At 35.9% G+C, this 10,099-nt stretch overlaps 1 pseudogene; it reads right to left on the bottom strand.

Moving 5' to 3' along the window:
• Positions 1-1,744: 1,744 nt before the first annotated feature.
• Positions 1,745-3,625, bottom strand: LOC129479529 (importin subunit alpha-1-like; annotated as a pseudogene).
• Between the last annotated feature and the right edge of the window lie 6,474 nt (positions 3,626-10,099).

Raw genomic sequence — 10,099 nt, 5'->3', positions numbered from 1 at the left:
ATTCACCACCAAATACCCAGTGTTTGGCACACAGTACTGGTTCAATAAATATTTGTTGAATAAGTGAATGGATGCTTTGTCCTTCTGAATGAGTATGTTGGGAAACATCCCTTCCACACCAGGAACTACTTATGAGGCTGCTTTGTAACACTGGGAATGAAGGCAATTTGACTATGGGAACTTAAACATTCTCAGTAAACCAAAAATATCTTTTCAGTCAGTAGAGATCACCGAAAAGGATATAAGTAACCAATGGATCCATTTGACTGTAACTGTATCTGAAGGGGAACTTTCTAGCTAAAAAATACTTCAGATTTTTGTTGTTGTTGTTCTTTGTTTTGTTTTTGTAAGCAAACCCACCCCTCACTTTACCAAGATGAAGTGAATAATGAAAGCACATCCACATATTCTTGAGAGAACACAAGGACTGGGGCACAATGGGTTGCACGCAGTGTGGGGTTATTTAGGGTCAAGGTGGCTCTAGAGCAAGCAGACAACGTGTGAGGATTTGGAGATGTAGCTAAAGCATTTTAGGACAGTAATAGTGGTATCAGGCAGGATCCGAAGGTTTCATATGGTTACGCGGGGATTTTGGCAGTCTGATATTCTTTAGTGATGGCAATTTCTGATTACAATTTGCAGCAAATAATTCTGGAAATGAAAAGTAAGTAAAAAATAATCTAGGCATCCACTGTATACTCCTTGTTTGCCAGCAGTTTGACAAAAGTTCCTTAATTGTTCTCAACTTTATTAATTTTTGCCTTAATTCTCTACCCTCCTCAAATCTCGATGAATTATGGCATTGTGTTAGGGGTATAAGCTGATTATTAGACATGAGGTTCTTCCAGTTGAGATTTGGCCATCTTAACCTATTTTGTCATCTGCCCAACCTCTAACAGCAGAACAAAATGGTACAAAAAAGTAAGCATAATCTAACAATCTAGTTTCTGAATTAGACAGAAATATAATGGAGTGCATCAATGAATAAGATATATTTAATAAGGACAGGTTGGAATTAGGCTAAAATTAACATAATTTTTAGTGATAGTTCAGATTTAAAATATGAACACCTATTTGGGTACAAATATGAATGCCATAACTTTACTATGAGCTTAGGTATTTTTTCTGATTATTTTATGTTTAATATTAAGTATAATAAGTCTCAAATTCTATATATCTCTATATAGACTCTGTATAAGCTAATCTATATCTCTATAAACTGACTTCAAACCATTTTCAGAACATACACACAGACACACACAGAACCAATAAATACTACCCCTCTCCAAAAAATGAGTAGACTCAATCAAATTAACAAAATTTAATTCACATGCTAAATTCCCAGTATTTAGTAAGGCATGTGATTACAAATATTAATCCAAATTCATCCAGGATTATAAGTGAGGTAAAAAAAAAAAAAGAGCTCCTTTAAAATAGTCTTTCCATTAAAGAATATTGAGTGTCTTAATTTATTAAATTATTTGGTTACATATCTGAATTTAATTGTAGTTTTTTTATATGGGTCTATATTTAACTTTAATTTAGGTATTTTGGTATGTTTGTCCTTGTTGTTTAAATGATTACTTTCTCATATTTTCTCTTTGTTTTTGTATATGGAAGACATTCACCTTTTGCATAAAAGTCTTGTTCCCAATCATTTTGCAGATATTTTCCATAAAGTCTAATCATTTTTAATATATTCTCTTAGGATATTTTTTTGTAAACAGTCTTATTATGTACAAAACATAATAAATTTGACTTCTTTCTTTTTTTGAAGTAAATAAAAGGGTAGACTTTACTCTTTATTTACAGGACACTGAGCGATATGAAATTCCATATAGAAATAAGAAACCCATTCAAAAGACAAGCTTCATACAGTATGTACAATTTGGAACTGTTCAAGTATAGTTTCAGCATAAAAAGTGGTACAATAACAGACCCCATTTAAAAAGAGTTCTTAGTAGAGAAACAGTAAAACAAACTTATACCAAACATAGTACACAACTTTTTGCCTCAGTTACGTAATCTAAAAGTTAAAGGTCCCAGCAGTCCCACCCTGAACTTTGAAGGTACAGCCTTCAGAGGTAGTTTCTGGCAGAGAAACTGATCTTCCTCTCCCTCTACAGAGAAATACTTCTCAATTAAGCTTAACAAAGCCTTACACACAGACTCATTTTCATGGTTTTGTAGAGCTTCAATTTTTTCTAAGCCTCCACATTCTTTACTCATACTGGGTTTCTCAGTTTCACCTAGTTTCTCAGCAGCCTCAAAGATATTTGAAATGGCATCCAGGATAACCAGAATAATCTTGGTATCTCTTGCTGTTAAGAGGTTCATCAGTGGCTTTATTATGCCACAATGAACGAGGTATACAATCTGTTCAACTGTTCCACCGCTGGAATAGTTGATCACAGCCCATACAGTTTCCTTTTTTGTCTTAAAATCTGCCTTAGAGAGAACATTGACGAAGAATGGAACTAATCCATGATTCACAACTTGCTCTATCTGTTCCTGGTGGCCAGCTGTGATATTCGACTGTTAGTTTTGGGGTTGATTAGCAGGCTGGGAAAGATGGTGAGTGCTCCTGCATCAATCACAACCTGAGTCTGTTCATCTGTACCAGTGACAATATTCCCAATGGCTCTTAGTGCTGGAGTCACAAATGGCAATTCAGAAGCTCCGAGAGACTTCACAAGTTGGGGCAAAACCCCCGTTTTCACGACCATGTCACTTCATTCATTTGGACCACCAGAAAGGTAAGGAATAACCCAGCAGATATCTGCTAATATTTCTGGATCATCCTGATGCAGGAATCAAACTAACGTAGGAAAAATTTGCTCAAAAGAATCTAAAGGAGGTGCGAGTATTCTTGTGGCAAAGGTTTGAAAGTGTCCACGTAAGATAAGTAACCGCATGCTAAAGATGACATATCAGGAACTGCAAGAAGAGCCAACAGTGGGTCAACTGCACCACAGTTGATAACCAAGTCTCGGAAAATGGAACCATCACCTGCAATGTTTCCTAGAGCCCATACAGCTTGTTCACTGATGTGAGCATGGGGAGATGCCAGCAGAGAAATGAATGCTGGGATGGCACCTCCGTCTACCACAGCCTTGGTCTGTTCTGATGCCCCAGAAGCAATGTTAGTGAGTGCCCAAGCAGATTCAAACTGAATGGGACTACAATCAGTTCTTCCCAAGAAGGATGGAAATGTTGGAAGCAAATCAGCCTGGATTATGTTGTCTATGGGGGGCTGGTTTTCTCCAGAAGGTAGTTTCCTGGCAGCTTGAGTAGCTTACAGCTGACTTTCCACATTGTTGTTATTTATACCTTTGACAATGTCATCAACGGACCGACTTACAGTATCCTGGTTGTTACAGTTCTTCTGCAGTGGAGAAGTAGCATCATCAGGAAATGAGCTTACATTTCTCCTTCTTAGCTTTCCTCAGCTCCACATTGACTTCTATTCTGCGATGCTTCATTTCTGTACTGTCTTTTTCTTTGTTCTTGAATCTGTGAAGTAGGGTGGCTGGTGTGTATTAGCATTCTCATTGGTGGACATGGAAATGAGACAAAGGGAGAAAGCTGCACAGGGGGCCCAGGTTTCCATGTGAGGCAACAGAGGCCTCAGCAGCTGAGGGGTGGCTGAACTCAAACGTCCACCTCAGTGCAGCCCAAAGACCGTGTCAAATTTGACTTACATCTGATGCTAAATCACTTTCCCTTGCCTCATGGTTTTTGAGTTGTGAGCATGTGATTTAGCCATGGCTGAGTGTGAGCTCCTGCCTACGACTTTAAATCTTGTGGAAGTGAAGCCAACAGACAGGCCAGGGAGAGAGATTGTTTGCTGTAGCTGAAGAGCAGTTGAGAGCCTGGTGGTATAATGATGAGTGCTTGATGAAGTTGGGGGCCTCTTCAACAGATCATGGTTACCTTTTTTTAAATTTCATTCCCAATACAGTTCTCCAGCTTTCTACCTGATTCTGTAAACTCTCCAATATCTTTCTAATTAATTCCTTTTCTGTGTGAATTAACTGCATTTAGTTTCAGTTGTCTAGAAGAATCCTGACAGGGTAGAGAGTAGGCTGGAGGATGGTGATGCAATAAAATAAAAATTTAGAAAACAATAATTACATTTGGGGGAGCAAATAATTTTTGGATTAGCTAAGTAGAGGAAATGGATGAGAATGACTGATCAGGAAAGATAAGAGAAGGCTTTAAATTAATAATCTCAGATTTAAAAAACAGCCTATGGGCTTTATAAGCATTTAATGATGTTTTTTTTTTTTTAATAAAAGTATGAGTTGACAAAACTGGTCTTAAAAGACTGTAAAAATGAAACTTTTTTTAAACCTTAATTTCAGTGCAAATTGAGAATGACTTGATAGGGATCAAACACCTGCTTTGGATCCTGCAGGGCTCCCTGCACTGAGCATGCCAGCAGACTGGAAACCTACCACTGCTAGTGTTTGTGACCTCCCACTTCCACCTTTTAAATGTGTGGAGTGGAAGAGACCAGAGAGAGAGAAGATTTTTCTGGAAAAAGGTACCTGTGTGTTATCTGTCGCCTTCCATGAGGGAATTACGTGGAATGTGTCCTGGGAACTGCAGTCAAAGGTCCTAGCAGAGAAAATTTAAAAAACAAAACAAAACACAAAAGTGCTTTTCAAAGGAGAAGTGAGTTGAAACAAAACAGTACTTGTGCATTCATTACATCCAGAAATAGGAACTCTTCTATCAGCCCTGTGACATGCTTTGTTTATCTCTAATTACCTTTTCTCCCAGTACTGTGCCTCAAGTTATCAGTCAGAATAGCCAGGACTAGGGAAGAAGGAGAATGAGGAATAGAGGAGTAAAAAAGCTGTCACCCTTATTGCAGGCACAAGCTTTATGAGTTCTTTTTCTGGGACATGGGGATAAAACAAGGAAAGTGAAAGTGTGTAAATTGTGGTAGACCATATTGAGACTGTTTGTGATCAAAAGGGCCTAGACAATTGAGAGGATCTGCCTGAAACTTGTGGCAGATGTAGCCAAGGAATTAGTTCATGAGCTTGTTTGAAGTTGAATGGAAGAAAGAATAAAGCTGTTTTCTGCTTTTATCCTACTGAGTCCAGCTGATTCAATAAAATATTTACATATTGTTGTGTGAAGGGGAAAGAGTCCAGTATGAGGAGACATGGAAAACAAGAAAGTCAGATAGGATATAATAACAGCTATCAAGGAATGAGTTTTAAAAATCCTAAAGGTTGTGATGAAATAGAAGGAAAAAGGACAGATGTGAGAGAGATTTAAAGGACAATTTTTGGCAGAGGATGATGGCTAACTGGATTGAGTAAGAAGATAGAAGATTAAAAGGTTAGTTTGAGGTTTCAAGCCTGGAATATTGGTGACACCATTTAAAAAAATAGAGTAATCAAAATGATCTTAATATTGGGAAAATAAAGGGATCAATGAGGAAAAAATGAATGTGCTTTCCTCAATGCACAATGTGCTTTCCACATTTCCACAATGAATGTGCTTTAGGGAAGTAACACCAAATAAAAAGAAAAATTCAGAGGTCCTTGGGTCTCAGAAACAAAATAGAAGCAGGTAGGATTTCATGGAAGATTGTGAAATAGTGAAGACGGGAAATAGTTTACCACAGAATGTATATTATCTCCAAAATGCTCACTCCTGAATAATAACAATCATCACAATTTATATCATTGGTGCTTGGGGGAATACTAATAAAATTATTGAGGGCTTACTATGTGCCAGGCACCGTGGGAGTGCACTAAATGTACCATCTCATTTAATTTAGGACAGCATTCTTTAGTCTGTAGTACTATTATACTTATTTTATAGAAAAGGAATAGAAGACAGTGAGTTTAGGGAACTTACTGAAGTCAGTTATTTATTATCAATTAAAGATTCTGGTACTGATTATGTCCCAAGGGAACCATCAGATATGGGAATGATCAATTTCCAAAAGAAATAAGCAGATAAGATTATACATGGACATAAAGATGGAACAGAGAAACTTGGGACTACTAGTGGGGTTGGGGGGGCGAGAGTAGAAAACCTACATGTCAGTTACTATGCTCACTACCTACATGACAGGATCATACATACACTGAACCTCAGGAACATGTAATTTACCCATGAAACAAACCTGCACATGTACTCCCTGAACCTAAAATAAAAGTTGAATTTGAAACTTGCCTCTTAATTTCTTGTTTTTAATAATAATAATATATTGTGGTTTTGGCTCCCATATCCTGATTTCGCATGCAACTATTTTCTCTGAAACTTATCTTCCAATCTCCTTTTCTTAAAAAAATACAAGCTTTTAATTTTATAATAGTTTTAAGTTTACAGAATTATTGTGAAGATAGTACAGAGAGCTCCTGTAGACCCCACGCCTGCTTTCCTCTATTATTAACATCATACATTTGTATATTAGGCTTGTTACAATTAATGAGCCCATATTAGTATATTATTTGCATCTAAAGTTCGTACTTTATTCACACTTTTCTAGATTTTTCCTCTAATGTGATTTTTCTGTTCAGGATCCCACCCAGGGTACTGTGTTACATTTAGTTGTCACAGCTTCATGGAGCTTCTATGTTGTGACAATTTCTTAGTCATTCTTTGTTTTTTATCATCTTGACAGTTTTGAGGAATACTGGACTGGCCAGTTATTTTGTAGAATGTTTCTCAGTTTGGATTTGTTTGATATTTATCTCATTATTAGACTGGGATTATGAGTTCTTAGTGAGGAAGACCACAATGATTAGGGGTCATTCTCATCACATCACATCAAGGGTACATTCCATCTACATGACTTATCTCTGTTTACATTGACCTTGATTACCTGGCTGAGATCATATTTGGTAGGTATCTACACTGCAAAGTTACTTTTTAATTGATTCATTTTCATGTTATATGCTTTGGAAGAAAGCCAGTGCATACAACCCACACTAAAAGCAGTGGGGAGTTATGCTCCCCCTCCTTGAAAGCAGAGTATCTACAAACATTATTTGTAATTCTTCTGCATGAGAAATTTGTCTATACACCTCCATTTATTTATTTGTTCAACTATTTGTTATATCAGTGTGGAGTAATGGTATTGTTTATATTTTGGATGATAATTTATTTATTTTATTGCTCAAATTGTTCCAGGTTTGGCCATTGGGAGCTTTTTCAGTTGGTTCTTGTATCTCTTTGGCTTACCACTATCATTTTTGTGTGTGAGTACTTTCGTATTTTTCTGGCTTTGGGTTCATCTTGAATACTTTTTTTTTGCCATAGTCTTAGAATCAACAATTTATCCAAGGAGCCCTGATTCCTTTTATTGGAAAAAGCAATTAGAAAGCAGTATCTGGACACTAGGTGTGTTCCTTGCTTTCTGTGTGTCATTGCTTCTGTACCCTTTCAATGAATAGAACAAGGAGATGTATGTGTATGTACTAACCCATGTATATGCCCATATCTATAATGTTTTCTATGTGTAACCATCTATAGCTATATTAATTAAGCATGAGTTTGTACTGATATCTCCAACTCTAATCTAGTACCACATTGATCATTTTAGCCTCCTTTCTTGCTTATCTTATTTCTTATTTCTTTCTACTCTGACCATAAGAAATCTGACTCTCACCATTCACCATTCATAAATTTAATTTTTCAATTCCAGTATGCATGAATAGTCATTCAATAATTGTTAACCCATACCCTTGGGCAAAAAAAAAACCTTTATCCATTACAGTATATACAGTGCTTATGAACATTTCATTTTGCCTTTAGTCTAAAATAACCCACTCATTTCCAAAGTTACTTAGATCAACATCTTACTCTCTTACTCCCTTCAGTGGGGTTTCACACATTCGTAATAAATTTTGCTGTCTTTGCCATATTCTGCATTTCATTCTGACATCTGCCGACTTCCTGAATGATTGTTTTTAAAATTGCTTACATTATAGTTCACTCTTCGTGCTATAGAGCTCTATGGGTTTTGCTTATTGTCATGTATTAACCACTACAGTACTAAAAAGAATGGCTTCACTGCCCTAAAACATCCTCTGTGCTCCACCTAATCAACCATCCCCAGTGTCTTTTTTAGTATCAGTCACTTCAGTTATTTGAAAAAAGCTCAAAAGTTACAATTTGTCTTTGTGTGTATGTGTATTCCACGTGCACACGTATATATGCTACTGCATGCCAGATATTTTAATAGGCCCTGGCATGCAGAAAGGATCAAGAAAGGTAGTTTTCTAACTTCATGAAGCTTACATACTAGTGGAGAAAATTGCTTTTGTGGCATGTATTATACATAGAACAGATGTATAGCATATTATGATTTTATGTTATGAGGAAAACATGATTTAACCTCTATAAGCTACATAGAATAATCCCAGGTATATAGTTGGTAGTCAGAAGACATGAATGTCATCTGCCTTCACCACTCGTGTTGTTTATTTATTGAACTTGGATTTATTAGCACCTCTACACGGGAGTGGAATGTGTCTTAGCAAGAATCATGGGTTATGTTTTCCCATTTATCCCAATACTGGGTATAATACATTCATTTCACAAGAATGTGTCCAGTACCAGGGTTATTGCAGGTTCCGTAACAATGTTAATCCCAGTATTATTAGAGTGAAGAATATGTAAAGAATATGGAAGGAAGCAGTTGTAAAGTTAGATTGGAGGCAAATTGTGATGGCCTTTACTTCCTTACTGAGTTGTGAATTACACTCAATTACATATGACGCAGTGGGAATGCAAAGATGATCAAGATCCAATTCTTGACCTTAAAATCATGGAATCAAGCCTGCACATAAATTATCACTCCTTGAAGCAAGTTGTGAAAGAGATGGAGGGATGTGTAATGGGGGTAGTGCTGAACCTAGGATAAGTATGGAATGAGGCAGACTTAAGTTTCCATACCAGGACACTGGTGTTACAGTGTGAACTGCTTTTTAAAAGCCCAGTCCCTATGGTGTGTTTGATTGCAGATAGTCCTGCCAAGTTTGGGGGTAGGAAAACATGTTGTGCACAAGGGCAGCTTTAAACTGTTACTGGAATTTATACATTAGAACATTTTATCCTTTTAATTCATCTTCTTGAAATGTTTATAAAATTTATAATTTTATAGTTTTTATACAAGTAAATGTACTTTTTATTTATATAGTTCTTATATTTTTAAAATATAAAAAACTATAAAATAATTATACCCACAGAAAGTTCTAGATAGTATGTTTAAAAGCACTTGTAGACATCATTCAAGTTTAACAACTTGTGTTATTTACTACATTTGTCCAATTTAAAAATAACGTTAAAATCTTCAGTGTACCCATATGTTTTTATTCACTCCTCCCTCCCCAGATATAATCATATGATCCTCATCCTGAGTCTGGTGCTTATCATTCTCTCACTTGCTTTTATAGTCTTCTGTCATAGATATTTATATATATAGAATATATAGAATTGTACTGAAAATTATTGTTCTAAAAATAGTATATTGTAGGTCTCTTTCTACCTTATTCCTTTGTTGTTTTTGAGATCTATTCATGCTGCTAATTGTTAAGTAAATGTTAATTTTGTAATTCATTTCCCTATTTGTTGGATGCATAATTGGTTGATAGATACATAGATGGTTTTCTTTTTTTAGAGAAAGAATACTGTAGCAAATCATTTTGTGCACATTTTTCTGTGCACATGTGCAGAAATTTTTCTAGACTATATATCTAGGAGTGGAATTTTCTGAGTTTTAGGCTATGCACACACAAGTTTTCTGCATATCATCAAATTGCTTTTCAAAATGGTTGTTCTGATTTACAATCCCACTGGTAGTGCATAGACATTCCTTTTGTTAGACAGCTTTGCCAAGATCTAAAGATTTTGACAACATATGTGTGAAATCTTATTAATTTGTAATTTCCTGATTAGTGAGTAACGTATCATTTCATGATTTTCTTGGCCATTTGAGTTCTGTTCTGTGAATTGCCCATTGAGATCCTTTATCCACTCCTCTGTTAGACTGATCATCTTTTAAAAATAGGCTCATAAAATGTCTTTAGGTATTCTGGATTTGAATCCTTTGCAATTTATGGTTATT

Source organism: Symphalangus syndactylus, chromosome 3, assembly GCF_028878055.3.
Source record: "Symphalangus syndactylus isolate Jambi chromosome 3, NHGRI_mSymSyn1-v2.1_pri, whole genome shotgun sequence".
NCBI classification, from domain to species: domain Eukaryota; kingdom Metazoa; phylum Chordata; class Mammalia; order Primates; family Hylobatidae; genus Symphalangus; species Symphalangus syndactylus.
This window is presented reverse-complemented; position numbering and strand designations above follow the sequence as displayed.